This window comes from Phacochoerus africanus, chromosome 3 (genome assembly GCF_016906955.1).
Source record: "Phacochoerus africanus isolate WHEZ1 chromosome 3, ROS_Pafr_v1, whole genome shotgun sequence".
In the NCBI taxonomy this organism is placed as follows: Eukaryota; Metazoa; Chordata; class Mammalia; order Artiodactyla; family Suidae; genus Phacochoerus; species Phacochoerus africanus.
In genome coordinates, this window is record NC_062546.1 from 15868425 (window position 1) to 15884551 (window position 16127).

At 44.3% G+C, this 16127-nt stretch overlaps 1 protein-coding gene across 1 annotated transcript in view; it reads left to right on the forward strand.

The window, feature by feature from the left end:
- The window catches only part of LOC125121855 (uncharacterized), an 11410-nt gene extending 5179 nt beyond the window's left edge, over positions 1–6231 (forward strand). The window contains exon 3 of the mRNA XM_047770175.1: positions 4735–6231. The gene's annotated coding sequence lies outside the window, so the exon portion shown is untranslated. The remainder of the gene's footprint in view (positions 1–4734) is intronic.
- Positions 6232–16127: the final 9896 nt, after the last annotated feature.

Consider the following 16127-nt stretch of genomic DNA (forward strand, 5'->3'; position numbering starts at 1 on the left):
TTTGTCATGGGTTGGCTTCAGGTGTATCTCTGGACACAGGTCGAAGAAGCAGGTAGGTTATGCTAATCTCAAGGCAGAAGGAAAAGAAGTAGTGGAACTTCTTAAAGCTTCTGCTTAGAAGTCTCATGTCACTTTTACCTACATTTCCTTGGTCAAAAAAAAAAAAAAATGACATGGACAAGCTCACTTCAGTAGGGTGGGTATGTATTTTTAAACTTAATTTAAGTTTTTTCTTTTTGAAGCTGCACCTGTGGCATATAGAGGTTCCTTGGCCAAGGGTCCAACTGGTACTGTAGCTGCTGGCCTACTTGCACAGCCACGGCAACACTAGATCCAAGCTGCATTATATAATAATAATTATGATGATGATGATAAATAATAATCCTACTTGAAGACATTTTAATGGTTTCTAACTTTTTATTATTGCAAATAAAAGTATAGCAAATATCCTTGTACTTGGCCCTCATGCACATATGCAAGTTTTTTCTCTGGGATGGGTACCGAGAAGAGGAATGGGTCATGAAGAGCTCATGAATCGTTCCAAAGGAACTGCTAGGTTTCTCTCTGTATCCTAATATGGTGCACCCATTAGGAGAATTTCACAGGGTTTACAAAGAATAGTATGCTACCCCAGGACAGGTAACAGTGAGGCTAAGCCTGAAGGAGCATTTTCCTATTGTGATAGTACTCCATTGCCTGAATATATGACAATGTCCTTACCTAATTTGTTTCTATAATACATGTGGAGATCATAGGTCTTTTCATCGGTGGCCTAGATCATCAAACGGGACATGACAGCAAGAGTCTCTAGGGTATTTATTTAGAAGGTGAACTGCTGGATCACAAGACAGGCACATTTCCAGCTTTATTGCAAATGGTTGACTTTCACTGGTTGTACCAAGTTTCATTTCCACCCGCATTGTAGGAAAATTCTGTTTCCCCCATGTCCACATCAACACCTGGACTTATTAGGCACTTTGATTCTGCCAATCTCATTGGAGTGAATGTGTATCTGCTTGTTTTAATTTGCACCTCTCTTATGATGGTAAGCATCTTCTATGTTTATTGATTTTCCTATATTTATTCCTCTCCCAACCCTCTCATTTTATTTATCAGAGAAATATGGCAAAGGTCATATGATTCATCAGCAACAGTGCCAGGGCTAGAATTTGGTTCTTCTAACTCCAGTATAGTCTTTTTTCCAGCACACTGAATCACAGGCATAAATTTCTTTCTTTTCTTTTTTTTTTTTGGTCGTTTTGCTATTTCTTGGGCCGCTCCCGCGACATATGGAAGTTCCCAGGCTAGGGGTCGAATTGGAGCTGTAGCCACCAGCCTACGCCAGAGCCACAGCAACGCGGGATCTGAGCCGCATCTGCAACCTACACCACAGCTCACAGCAACGCCGGATCCTTAACCCGCTGAGCAAGGGCAGGGACTGAACCTGTAACCTCATGGTTCCTAGTCAGATTCCTTAACCACTGCGCCACGACAGGAACTCCAACATAAATTTCTATCTAGAGTGTCTTTTTATAAACAGTAACAAGATCTCTTTCCTTCTAATTAAATGTAAGGACTATGAGTTGTCAATAGTTGGATGCTGTATCAGTTGGGTTTAGGTGTGTTTGCCAATACCAGAGAGGCCAAATATCATTGACTTGAATAAGATGAAGTTGTTTTATTCCCCCTCTCCTGTAAAAGTTAGAGATAGGAAATTTGGGGTTGATTTGGCGGTTTGTGCCATCAAATTTTCCAGGACTTAGGCTCCTTTAGTCTTGTTGCTTCATTCTACATTAATTGCCCATTTGAATCAAACTTACCTTATAGTCCAAATTGGCTGGTCCAGCTCCTGCCATTACACCTGCATCTAAACCAGAAGGAAAGAAGATATCAGAGCGAAAAAGGTAGAGGTATTTGGTGTAACCCAGCTGTCTCTTAATGAAGTTTCTAGAATCTGCTATGTGATTATCTGATTTGCACCCCACTGGATAGAACTCAGTTACATGCCCACACTTGGCTATAAGGAAGGTTGGGAAGATTAGCATGTATTTGGGGGATCATGTGCCTGGGCACAAGGGAAATGACCTCTAAATACTATTATTAAAAAATTCAGGAGTTCCCTGGTGGCCGAGCGGTTAAGGATTTGGCATGGTCACTGCTGTGGCTCAGGTTCCATTCCTGGCCTGGGAACTTCCACATGCCATGGGCCTGATAAATAAATGAATAAATAAATAAATAAATAAGTCCAGGTATTGGACAGACATCCTCCTTTGTCAGGTGAGTTGATCCTGCTTTCTAGGATGAGTGTACCTGTCCTCTGACCTCCTACCTGACCTCTGACCTCCATGACCCTTGGCTCTTCCCTTGGGGACACTCTTCCTTGTCCAGTATCCTCATGGCCAAATTGAACAGATTCTAGTATCACTTTCTGGGAGGACTGCACAGATATTATACCCCTGTTTCCTGATGGTTTGGGGACACTGGAGTTTATCATTGCTCAAGAAATAAATATAGAGACATTGACTAAGGGGCATTTAGTGGTCTCTGCCACAGATGCCCAAAATAATGCCTGGCCCAATTTTTTCCCATATTTAAGCATGAGATTCAGATCATTTATGGAGACTAAGGTTTAAGGACTGTTCTTAGGAAAAATCATATACAGTCAAAATTATTATTGATACATTCCTGTATGTTATCCTCCACAGCTTGGTAAATGTGTATTGATTAACCAAAGCTGCCAAACAAGCCACCTCATAACTTAGTGATATAAAACAACAATTTTCCTACTGACTTTGATGTATAGTTCTGCAGTCTCAGTGACCTAGCAGCCAGGGCATGACAGAAGCACAAGAAGGCAAGGCCAACCACCCAAGTACATTTCAAGCCTCTGCTTGTGCCAGTAACTGCACACATCTCATTGGGAAAAGCAAGTCACATGACCAAGCCTAAGGTCAGTGGGTGGCTGACAGAACCGAGGCTAACACCTCCCAACATTAAAATTTCACTCCTCCTATAGAAGTGGTGTGGGAGAGGGAGCGAAATGTTTTTAAACAATTTCATTTGCCACTAAATGATTTATTTTTTATAATTTTTTCCATTATAGTTGGTTTATAGTGTTCTGTCAATTTCTACTGTACAGCAAAGTGACCCAGTCATACAAATGTAAAAAAATACATTATATATATATATATTCTTTTTCTTACATTATCCTCCATCATGTTCCATCACAAGTGACTAGATATAGTTCCCTGTTCTATACAGCAGGATCTGTCTGGAGTAGAATATATGGCACGAATGATTTTTTTTGTCTTTTTAAGGCTGTACCTGCAGCATATGGAGGTTCCCAGGCTAGGGGTTGAACCAGAGCTACAGCAGCCAGCCTGCACCACAGCCACAGAAACGTGGGATCCAAGCCACATCTGTGAGCTACACCACAGCTTACGGCAATGCCGGATCCTTAACCTGCTTAACAAGGCCAGGGATTGAATCCATGTCCTCATGGATGCTAGTCCGGTTCATTAGCTGCTGAGCCATGACAGGAACTCTTGATTTATACATTAGTGAATATGTGGCCCTCGATTCTTCCATTTCTTTTTTTTTTTTTGTCTTTTTGTCTTTTTTGTTGTTGTTGTTGTTGTTGTTGCTATTTCTTGGGCGGCTCCCACGGCATATGGAGGTTTCCAGGCTAGGGGTTGAATCGGAGCTGTAGCCACCGGCCTACGCCAGAGCCACAGCAACGCGGGATCCGAGCCGCGTCTGCAACCTACACCACAGCTCATGGCAACGCCAGATTGTTAACCCACTGAGCAAGGGCAGGGACCGAACCCGCAACCTCATGGTTCCTAGTCGGATTCGTTAACCACTGCGCCACGACGGGAACTCCCCCCATTTCTTATTTGAATGTATCAAGGAATCCATCACCAATCACTTGCCCAGTTAGTTGAACATTGCATTTTACTTCTTTGTTAATGGCTTGAAACCCATAAAGCAATCTATATATTATTTCTGTATAAATCAGTTATTGCAACTGAATGGTAGGCATGGCCTGAATCAGTTTCACTGAGTGGTTGGTGGGCAGAACTATGTTTGCTCATTAACCCCTGCCCCCCTACTACCCATGACATTGACCTTGGTTACCTACCCCCTATTTGAGCAGCAGTGCAGATGTGACAAGTATAGGGGCTCTGTAGTGGATACTGTGGCATGATGCGCAGACCTCCGCACTCCAGGAATGCGGTGCTTGTTTATTCCCCCAGCTGCTGGGATCTTAGGCTACTGACAGTTCTCAGCTGAGTCCTTGAGGATTTGCCCTTGGCTGAGGAAAGCAACCTAGCCCAAGTTCTACATGCAAAGATTGGATGAAGCGGGAGTCCCAGCCTTCTTGCCATCCCAGCTCCATTCTAACCTCTTGGCATCAGCTGAGGCCTCTGCTGAGGCTGCATGAAGTTTGATTTTTCCCTTCCATCTGTGATCCTAAAACACTCTGTAATAATCTTCCTGCATGCATATCCCCATGTTTGAGTTTAATTCCTGGGGAACTAACCCACGAGAGGCTCTGAAGTCAGATGGAACTGTGTTTTGAGTCTTATGCCAAATACCCACTAGCTCTGTGGGCTCAGACATTCATATATATATTCGCTAGAATCCTTGATAAGCCTTAGATTTTCATTTTCTTTTCCTTCTTTTTGCTTTCTTTCTTTTTTTTTTTTGTTCTGCTCCTGTGTCATGCAAAAGTTCCCAGGCCAGGATTCAACTGGTACCACAGCAGGACGCAAGTCACAGCAGGGACCCAAGTCACAGCACTGATAATGGCTGGATCCTAAAACCCAATGAGCCACCAGGGAATGCCAAGAAGCCCTCAGATATTTAATCTCTAAAGATAAAATAATCATAGTATACGCCTCTCATAGTTACAGTGAGGATGAAGAGAAATAATGCATGTTTCTCGCACGGTATCTGGCAAATGTTAGATTTTGCTGAAATGTGTTCCATTTTTACTCAGCCCTTTGCTTGTATTTTCCTCATGTCCGCCTGCTTCTCTAAAGCAGAAATGGACATGTAGTGCTAACTTACTTCCAGCAGATGGCGCCACAGAGTAAGACTGCAGTTCTGTCCAGCTCAGTTATAATTCTCACTCTTCACTGATAACATATGTTTCGCATACATTATATTATTTGGTTCTCCTTCATTAACCTTTACCAAGTGCGGACTAGTCCATCATTTATTCTTTCATCTCTTCCTCAATGCATGCTTATTGAGCTCTTACTTCAGCTAAAGAGCAGCTTTAAATCCCTTCTAAAACATGGTGACAAAGAAACAAAAAACAAATAAACAAAGAATAAAAAGAAAGAAACAAACAAACAAAAAAAACAAAACTCCAAGCCCTTGCTGGAAAATTGGATTTTAAGATATGAAAAGATACGTTTTAGCCACTGATTTTATTCTGGTCATCCTGACTTGGTGCCAGCTCAGGTTCTTGGAGGAGGCTGCTTTCATAAAGCAATGAAGTGGAAGAAGCTTGATTAGAGTGAATCTGAGGCAGGAAGGAACTGATTCCCCTGCAGGAGCAGCTGAAGGGCCTCCCCCGACACCATCCTCAGTCCCTCCCAGGGGCTATTGATCTGAGGGCACAGCAATTGGTTCTTGGACTGATTAAAATTACCAAGCAGGGGGAAAAAGAAAAAAAAGAAAAACCCATAAAGGAAGTGTGGAGGGCTTGGGAGGGGGAGCAATTAGCTGGCCTGGATTCAGAAGCTCCCCATAGAAGTGACTTTGCCGTGCCTTCGGATTTGCAGCTGGCCAGCCAGCATTCCTGGAAGCAGTGAGACCCGCTGAGAACCTGGTGGGACAGAGGGTGCCCACCCTCAGCCTCGCTCACTCACTCCAGAGCCTTGGAGGAATGAGCTTACCTGAAGGTCATCTCAGCAGTGCAGCATAGGGGTGCCAAGAAGGGCTCCCGGCATGGGCAGAAACCCCATCGCCCCCTCAGCAACCAGTCTCGGCCCCAAAGGCCACCTTTAGTGATTCACTGTCCTTTAAAATGTGTATTGTAGGAGGTAAAAGCAGGCCTTCTATATAGGTAGGTAGAGGGGTGTGTGTGTGTGTGTGAGATTATACCGTCTCAGAGAAAAGTCTGTACATGTGCACAGCAGTTGTTTACATGGGTTATCTTGCAACATGTTCTCAGATCCACCTCTTAGAGTAATGACAGTAAAAACGAAAAGAAACAAATGAGACTTAAACTTCAAAGTTTCTGCACAGCAACGGAAACCCTAAACAAAACAAAAAGACAACCCACAGGATGGGAGAAAATATTTGCAAATGAATCGACTGACAAGGGATTCATCTCCAAAATTTATAAACACCTTCTGCAGCTCCATACCCCAAAAACAAACAACCCCATCAAAAAATGGGCAGAAGATCTAAACAGACAATTCTCCAAAGAAGACATATGGATGGCCAAAAAAAAACACATGAAAAGATGTTCAACATCACTCATTATTAGAGAAATGCAAATCAAAACCACTCTGAGGTACCACCTTACACCAGCCAGAATGGCCATCATCAAAAAGTCTACAAACAAGAAGTGCTGGAGAGGGTGTGGAGAAAAAGGAACCCTAGTACGCTGGTGGTGGGATTGTAAAGTGGTGCAACCACTGTGGAAAACAGTATGGAGATGCCTCAGAAAACTAAACATAGAACTACCATTTGATCCAGCAATCCCACTCCTGGACATCTATCCAGAGAAAACCATGACTTGCAAAGACACATGTACCCCAGTATTCATTGCAGCACTCTATACAGTAGCCAAGACAGGGAAACAACCTAAATGTCCATTGACAGAGAAGTGGATCAGGAAGATGTGGTACGGAGTTCCCATCGTGGCGCAGTGGTTAACGAATCTGACTAGGAACCATGAGGTTGCAGGTTTGATCCCTGGCCTTGCTCAGTGGGTTAAGGATCCGGCATTGCCGTGAGCTGTGGTGTAGGTTGCAGATGCAGCTCAGATCCTGAGTTGCTATGGCTCTGGTATAGCCTGGCAGCTATAGCTCAGATTGGACGCCTAGCCTGGGAACCTCCATATGCCATGGGAGCGGCCCTAGAAAAGGCAAAAAGACAAAAAAAAAAGAAGAAGAAGATGTGGTACATGTACACAATGGAATATTACTCAGCCATTAAAAGGAACAAAATACTGGCATTGTTAGGAACATGGATGGACCTAGAAATTATCATGAAGTCAGTCAGACAATGAGACACCAACATCAAACGCTATCACTCACGTGTGGAATCTGAAAAAAGGATACAAGGAACTTCTTTACAGAACAGATACTGATTCACAGACTTTGAAAAACTTATGGTTTCGAAAGGAGACTGTTTGTGGGGTGGGGGATGCGCTGGGGGTTTGGGATGGAAATGCTGTGATGATCATTGTACAACTCTAACTGTAATAAATTCATCGAATAATAAAAAAATAAAAAAAAAATCATGGGTTATCTTGAGCCAAAGGTGGAGAGTAAAGTTAATGGAGGGTGAGAAACTAGAAAGAAAGGAATAGTTCAGAAAAAACAATCACATGAAAAATAGTGTCTATGAATAAAATAATAATAATAATAATAATAATAATTATTATTAAACCAATATGACTTTTTACTCCGGGAATATAAAGTGGGTTTAACACTAGGAGATGAACTCATAAACTTTACCACTTTAACAGATTAAGGAGAAATATATAACCATCTCAGTAGGTACAAAGAAAGTATTTGATATTCAAGTCAAGTTTATTCTTTTTTTTTGCTTTTTAGAGCTGCACCCACGGCATATGGAGATTCCCAGGCTAGGAGTCCAGTTAGAGCTACAGCCGCCAGCCTACGCCACAGCCACAGCAACGCCAGATCTGTGCTGCATCTTCGACCTACACCACAGCTCACGGCAACGCCAGATCCTTAACCCACTGAGCGAGACCAGAGATCGAACCGGAAACTTCATGGTTCCTGGTTGGATTTGTTTCTGCTGCGCTACGACGGGAATTCCAAGACAAGTTTATTCTTAAAGCAAAACAAAACAAAACCAAAAACACCTTAAGAAATTAGGAGTAGAAGGGAACTTCCTTAATATGATAAAGATTCTCTACATAGAATACATAGCAACCATCATGTTTAATGGGAAAATATTGAAAGCATTTCCACTGAGATCAAGAAAAAAACCGGGAGTTCCCGTCGTGGCGCAGTGGTTAACGAATCCGACTAGGAACCATGAGGTTGCGGGTTCGGTCCCTGCCCTTGCTCAGTGTGTTAAGGATCTGGCGTTGCCATGAGCTGTGGCGTAGGTTGCAGACGCGGCTCGGATCCCGCGTTGCTGTGGCTCTGGCGTAGGCGGGTGGCTACAGCTCCGATTCAACCCCTAGCCTGGGAACCTCCATATGCTGCAGGAGCGGCCCAAGAAATAACAACAACAACAAAAAAGACAAAAGACAAAAAAAAAAACAAAACCCGGAGTTCATGCTGTGGCACAGCAGAAACGAATCCAGCTAGTATACATGAGGATGCCGGTTCAGTCCTTGGCCCCACTCAGTGGGTCAGGGATCCGGCATTGCCATGAGCTGTGGCGTAGGTCGAAGACGTGGCTTGAACCTGGTGTCGCTGTGGCTGTGGCCGGCAGCTGTAGCTCAGACTTGACCCCTAGCCTGGGAACTTCCATGTGCCACACGTGTGGATCTAAATAGCAAAAAAAAAAAAAAAAAAAAAAAGGAAAAAAGAAAGAAAAAAAGAAAAAAGAGATTCTCGATACGTCAATTTTTATTTATCATTGTGTTTAAGATCCTAGCCAGTGCAAAAATAAGAGATTTGAAAGGAAAAAATTTACAAACATGGTTACCTATGAGGTATTCAGTGGGCCATGTGGGAGGGCGGAACACGGGTAAAAGAAATATTTTAGTTTTTCACTCCACTGTAAAAACAGAACAAAACAGAAAAAACAATATTGTAAGAATTATGACAAATGGCTCTGATGAGAGGCTTCAATGCTGAGACGACACAGGGCATTCTGGGAATTGTGGCCAAATGGGGAAACGATGCTCTCCGTAAACTAGACCCCGTCACAAGGGTGAGGAAGTGCATCCGGGTTGCTGGATTTCCAAGTTGTCAAGAGCATAGAAATCTGGACTTTTACTTGAAATCTCTCTCTCTTTTCTTTCTTTCTTCTTCCTTTTTTTTTTTTTTGGATGCAGCATGCAGCAGCTTGTTGCAGGATCTCAGTTCCCTGACCATAGATGGAACCGGGGCCGCAGCAGAGAAAGCATAAATTCTAACCCCCAGACCACCAGGGAACTCTGTGAAATCTCTTGATTTTGAATTTTTGGCAATGAATGCAAAAAAACCCTGAAAAACCCTGCATAGGCCCAAACGGTGCAGGCCAAATAAAACAGGATTCTATTTGAGGGTCAGATCGGAGCCAGACGGTCCAGTGCATGAGCTCCAGCCCCAAGGGAGAGATAGATGGGTGTATGGGCAGATTTGACACATCCTGATACGTGCAAAGACTGAAAGACGTGATATAATGTGGCAGAGGCGAGAAGCGGGCGTGGGGGAGGGGGCCTTCGAGGAGGAGGTGGTGTCAAATTTTAGTCCTGGGGGTTGGGGGGGGGCACTCAGCAGACGGAGGAATTGGGGCGGGGGCCAGTCCAGGCAGAGGTAACAGCCCAGGGGAGTTCCGTGCTGGGCCGGAAAAGCTCAGGTATCAGGTGGGGGTGGGGAGAGGGGGAGGGGAGGCTGGGCTGGAGCCCAGGGCCCCCATGGGGAATGGCCTCGAGCGCCTCATGGGTCTGTTCAGCCATTTCCTAATTTTCCCACATTATAATTTCTGCTGTTTTGAAAAGAAAACCAGAGGTTGTTTCTGTGCCCAAAACACCAACCATTTCCTGGGATAAAAAGAAGCCCCTTGGGCTCTCAAAGTTGGCAAATCTCCACCCCCAACCGCTCTGGCTCTCGCCCTCATGTGTTTCACTCTCACCCCTAGAATATTCAAGAAAATAAATACGTTTGACCTTTGTCAGAACACCTTGGACTTGCCAGCAGAAAAAGAAACAATTTGCACAGGAGGAAATGTTTCAATTCCTCCCAAATGGCTCTCTTTTCTCTTATGCCCAGAGCCAAATGCACTTAGGAATCTGAGACTGCAGGGGTGGCCCGCAGGGCCCTGGGCTGGAAGTCAGGAGCCGGTTCTCAGCCTGGCCACAAGGCCTGACTCCTCCGTTAAGACCAAGTCACACAGGCCCAAGGGCAGCACAAGCAGGTATGTTCGATGGTCTCCCAGAACCTTCACCACCAAGGAGTTCCCTGGTGGTCTAGTGGTTAGGACTCAGCATATTCATGGCTGCAGCCTGAGTTCAATTCCTAGACAAGGAGCTGAGATCCCACATCAAGCTGCTGCTCACTGCAGGGAAAAAAAAAAAAAAAAAAACCAATAATCAGAAAACCTACGGTCCTCGGATCCGGTTCAGGCAGACTGTGAGGTGGAAGGCCATTAAATAGGGAAGGAACACTTTCTCGAGACAGTGAATGAGAATTCCTCTCGTTTCACATCCTCACCAGCATTTGATGCTGTCAGTGTTTTGGAATTGGGTCATTTATTTTTTAATCTTTTGGCATTTAAGGGCCGCACCCGCGGCATATGGAGGTTCCCAGGCTAGGGGTCAAATCAGAGCTACAGCTGCCGGCCTACTTCACAGCTGCAGCAACACCAGATCCGAGCCACATCTTGGACTTACATCGCAGCTCATGGCAACACTGATCCTTAACCCGCTGAGTGAGGCCAGGGATGGAACCTGAATCCTCATGGTTACTAGTTAGGTTCCTTTCTGCTGAGCTACAATGGGAACTCCCTAGCCTTTTTTTTTTTTTTTCTTTTTTGGCCACACCTGTGGCATGTGGAAGTTTTCAGGCCAGGGATCAAATCCAAACCTCAGCTGCAACCTACACCATACCTGCAGCAACACCTTAACTTACTGCGCTGGGCTGGGGATTGAACCCGTGCTGCTGCAGAGACAATGCCAGATCCCTAAGCCACTGCGTCACAACTCCAGAAGTTTTTAACCTTAATGAATTTCAGTTTATCAATTCTTTCTTTCATGGACTGTTCCTTCAATGTTATATTTTGAAAGATATTACCATACCCAAGGCTAGCCCCTGTTAGCTTGTAGGAGTTTGGGGCATGCATAGTTTTTTAAAAATTTAATTTAATTAAAAAAAAATTTTGGCCATGCCCACATCATGCAGAAGTGCCCGGGCCATGGACTGAACCCACACCACAGCAGTGATCTAAGACACAGCAGTGACCACGCCAGATCCTTAACCACTAGGTCGCCAGGGAACTCAGGGGGACATATAGTTTTCATCTAGCCTGTGGCTTTTGTCCCCCCTCCAACTGGTTTCCAATAATGCCCTTGGCTTATTATCTTCTTACAGTCTTGGCAGTGTTAACATTCTATAACCTTCTCTTCCTTATCTTGCTAAGAAGGCAATTTCAGCCCAGCATTTAAAATCTCCAAGTACTCGTGTTCGCCAGATTACTTCCGTTCTCTTTACAAGCCTTCTTATCAGATTCGGTTGAGACTTACACTTCTGTAGCCAAGATTTGTTTGATCCTACGCAGGCTTAGGTACTGATGTCTTCTCTCAGAGGTGGAATTACATTTAGCAAGCTCATGGGACTGATGTGGAAAATCGGAATGTCTGTGTCTTCGCTGATAACCAGAAGTTGGATTGTTAAGCAGACTGCAATTTTCCCATCAGCATGACAGTACATTCTTCCCTGAAGGTGAATCTAAGGAAAAAGTGAAATCGTGCCAAATAATGGAAAAAAGATGGCTTGATGAGTCTTTGTTCAGCCCTATTGACTAAGAGCCTGTTACATGTCAAGTGTCATGCTGGACCAAAGGCTGGACCCAAGGCAGAGAACAGTCAATAAGAGAGATGGAGTTTTGTGCTCATAGACCCTAAAATACACAGAGAAGACAGGCCCAGAGCAAATCATGAGACTTTTAGATAAGCACACCTTAAGCTCTGCTTCCTCTCTGAACCTACTAAAACTAACAGAACAGGGATTAAAAAAAAAAAAAAATAGCCTAAGGAGTTCCCTGGTAGCTTAGTGGTTAAGGATCTCTGTTTATGAACAGTCCATATGCTAAGACTAGTTTTGCATTCTCAAATAGTTGGGGAAAAGTCAAAAGCAGAATAACATTTTATGATACATGAAAATGTTAGGAAATTCAGATTTCAGTATTCATAAATAAAGTTTTGTTGGAACAAAGCTGTGTGTTTCAGTGCATATTCCCTGCATTGTTAATGGCTGTGTTCATGCCCCTGTGACATAATTGAGAACTCTCAATGGAGACCCTATGGTACACAAAGCCAAAAATACTTACTGTCTGCCCTTTAGAGAAAAAAACTTGCCTACCCTTGCTCTACGGCAGCTCTATTCAAGAGAACGTTCTTCAAAGACCAGGAGTGTCATGTACTGTCTAAATGCAGTTGCCTAGAGTTCCCATTGCGGCGCAGTGAAAACGAATCCAACTAGCATCCACGAGGATGAGGGTTTGATCCCTGGCCTCGCTCAGTAGGCTCAGGATCTGGCATTGCCATGAGCTGTGGTGTAGGTTGCAGACTCAGCTCGGATCCTGCATTGCTGTGGCTGTGATGCAGGCTGGCAGCTGTAGCTCCGATTCGACACTTCGCCTGGGAAATGGGAATTTCCATGTGTTGCAGGTGCAGCCCTAAAAAGCAGGGGGAAAAAAAAGAAAGAAAAAAAGAAAAAAAATACAGTTGCCAGCCACTAGCTTCATGTGGCTCTTGACTGTGTGAAATGTGGTTAGTGCGATTAAGAGATTGAAAGTTTATTTCATTTTAATTAATTAATTATTTATTGTCTTTTCTAGGGCCGCACCTGTGGCATATGGAGGTTTCCAGGCTAGGGGTCGAATTGGAGCTGCAGCCACCGGCCTGGGCCAGAGCCACAGCAACTGGGGATCTGAGCCACGTCTGCTACCTACACCACAGCTCACGGCAACGCCAGATCCTTAACCCACTGAGCAAGGCCAGGGATCGAACCCTCAACCTCATGGTTCCTAGTTGCATTCGTTAACCACTGAGCCATGACGGGAACTCCTATTTTAATTAATTTAAATGTAAATAGCTGCAGGAGACCAGAGGTTGCTGTGTTGGCAAGTGCAGCTGTAGAGGAACAGAAGGGCACTGGGTTGGGAACCACCATGCACAGTGGATGATGGGGCGCCATCTTGAGAGCAGCGGGGTTACCTGAATATTTACAGGGGAAGATTGAGATGCCCTGCGCCATCTCCTCCCCTCAGACTTCTCTCCCAACCTCGATTCCAGAATGCTGGCCCAGAGGATTAGGGTCTCCTAAAGAGCTGCTGTAAGAGTCTTCTCTGGAGAATTTGACCAGCTAGGAGGAAAGACCTATAGAAAGATACTGACATTGGGAGCTCCCTAATGGATAGTCACACCAAAGCCATAACCAAGGATCATCACATATTGGAAGAAAGACGCAAGGGAATTCTCTGTTGGCCCAGTGGGTCGAGGATCGGGACTTGTCACTGCTGTGGCTCAGGTCCCTGCTGTGGTTCGGGTTTGATCCCCGGCCTGGGAACTTTCGCATGCTGTGAACGTGGCCAACAACAACAAAAAAAGATGCAAATAGAGAAAGAAATCAAACAGACTTAAGCAAAGACCTATGGGAGCACCTATTTTATTATCTTTGGAGGTCCATGACATTGGATGAGAAAAATGGTCTTTATTTTCATGAAGTTGAACTTAAATTCCGCATCACATTCACATAGGAACATAAGCAATAAACCATGGTGGTTTTGGCAGTTCCTGTGATTTTATCACCAATGGAAAACAGATAGTTTCCTATCATGGTGATATTGCTGAAGTTATCTCAAAATATCACTTCTGTTCATTCTATTTATTAGACACATTGCTAAATTCTAATATAGAAGCACATATGTTACTCTATGACAGATTTGTTTTAAAAATATTATGATAACTGCGTTTTGATATAAGTGATTTCCTCTGTAATCCTATGTGTGGTTGTTTATTCATTTAAAAATATGCTGAGAAGAGGTCCCTGGGCTTCACCAGGTTCATGGGTCTACGGCACACAAAGAGTCAAAAAAAAATCCCTTTATTCGTGTTCTCTTTAGAGCTACAAGTAGTTGGGGAATGGAGGTAATTACTGCAAGTGCTATGTGCCAGATTTTAATCCTCATTATTCTAAGAGTATTATTATTATTATTATTATTATTATTATTATTTGAAGAACTCTCATTAGTACTTGGAAATGCTCACTTTGTCATTTCAGTGGGATGTTTGGAGCGAGGAGAGATGAGAGATGAACAGATATATTTAATCAGACCTCTTGACCCAAAGGTTCAGTATTCTTTTGTAAAAAACAGTACACGCACGTCATAAACAAGTACAAAAAGGAGAGCAAACATCACCTCCAACCTCACTACCTGTTTGGTGAGCACTGTTCTAGCGCTGTATGCATACATACGTAAATATACATATACACACCCATACTAACTTATATAAAGATAAATATATGTATAAAGATATATTCATGATTTTAAACAAAACAGGATCAAACTACACATTTATTATTATTACTTTATTTTTTATTATTTTTTTGCCTTTTTTTTTTTTTAAGGCCACACCTGCGGCTTATGGAAGTTCCCAGGCTACGGGTCTCATTGGAGCTGCAGCTGCCAGCCTACGCCACAGCCACAGCAACGTGGGTTCCAAGCCATGCCTGCAACCTACACCAGAGGTCACGGCAACGTGGGATCCTTAACCCACTGAACAAGGCCAGGGATCGAACCCACTTCCTCATGGATACTAGTCAGATTCATTTCTGCTGCGCCACAACGGGAACTCCCTTATTTTTAAAATTCTTTTACTAGGTAATACATTGCGTTTATCTTCCATAGAAGAACTGAGGCAGGTAATTACTTTCACCATACAGGTAAAGAAACTGAGAGTCAGATAATTAAAGCCCTGTCCATGATCACACCTGGTGAGATAGGGAAAAAAATCTCTTGGTTATCCCAGAACTACTTACTCTTTGAGGACCTCATGTCTGCGAGGGGTGAACCCTGGAGCTCAGCTGGACTGAGAAGCCTTCATCCTCAGCTGCATTTACCTGAGAGCTTGTACCTTATGTAACTGGAAGTCTTAGCAATTTCAGGGGCCGCTAGCTCGGGTGCAGGTGACCCATATGCTGAGTCCCAACAGAAATCTACTGCTGAAAAACTTTTAACTCATCGGTCACACGTGGAGGCAGGAATCTGGCCCATCCTGGGCTCCTTTCTTAATTTCCGTTCTAATTCCTCTGAAGCAAATGGGAGCAATAAGCCAGTTCCTCTCCTTAACCCCCCAATGGAGCAACTCACCACTAGGTGTCCCCGTGGCACCGTGTGCTGGAGTCCCTGGATGGTGAGCCACGCCCACAAAGGTTGATCTCTTCCTCCTTCAGCCTGACCTCCTCATCTGGGTCCCAGGAAGTGGCGGAAGATGACAGAAGGTGGACTTCCTGAGCTCCCACCCAAGGCTTACTGAACCTGCAGGACCCCAGAGCTTGGAATGGCTACATCAGAATCACCTAAGGAGCTTGTTGAAAGCCGTCATGCCAAAGTTTTGCTTCCAGAGTAGTGGGTATGAACCGTGGCTATACATTAGAATCACCTGGGGAGCTTTAAAAAAAAAAAAAAAAGGAGGAGTTCCCGTCGTGGCGCAGTGGTTAACGAATCCGACTAGGAACCATGAGGTTGCGGGTTCGATCCCTGCCCTTGCTCAGTGGGTTAACGATCCGGCGTTGCCATGAGCTGTGGTGTAGGTTGCAGACGCGGCTCGGATCCCGCGTTGCTGTGGCTCTGGTGTAGGCCGGTGGCTACAGCTCCGATTGGACCCCTAGCCTGGGAATCTCCATATGCCGCGGGAGCGGCCCAAGAAGTAGCAAAAAGACCGAAAAAAAAAAAGGGAGTTCCCGTCTTGGTGCAGCGGAAAGGAATCGACTAGCCGACTAAGAACCTTGAAGTTTCAGGTTCGATCCCTG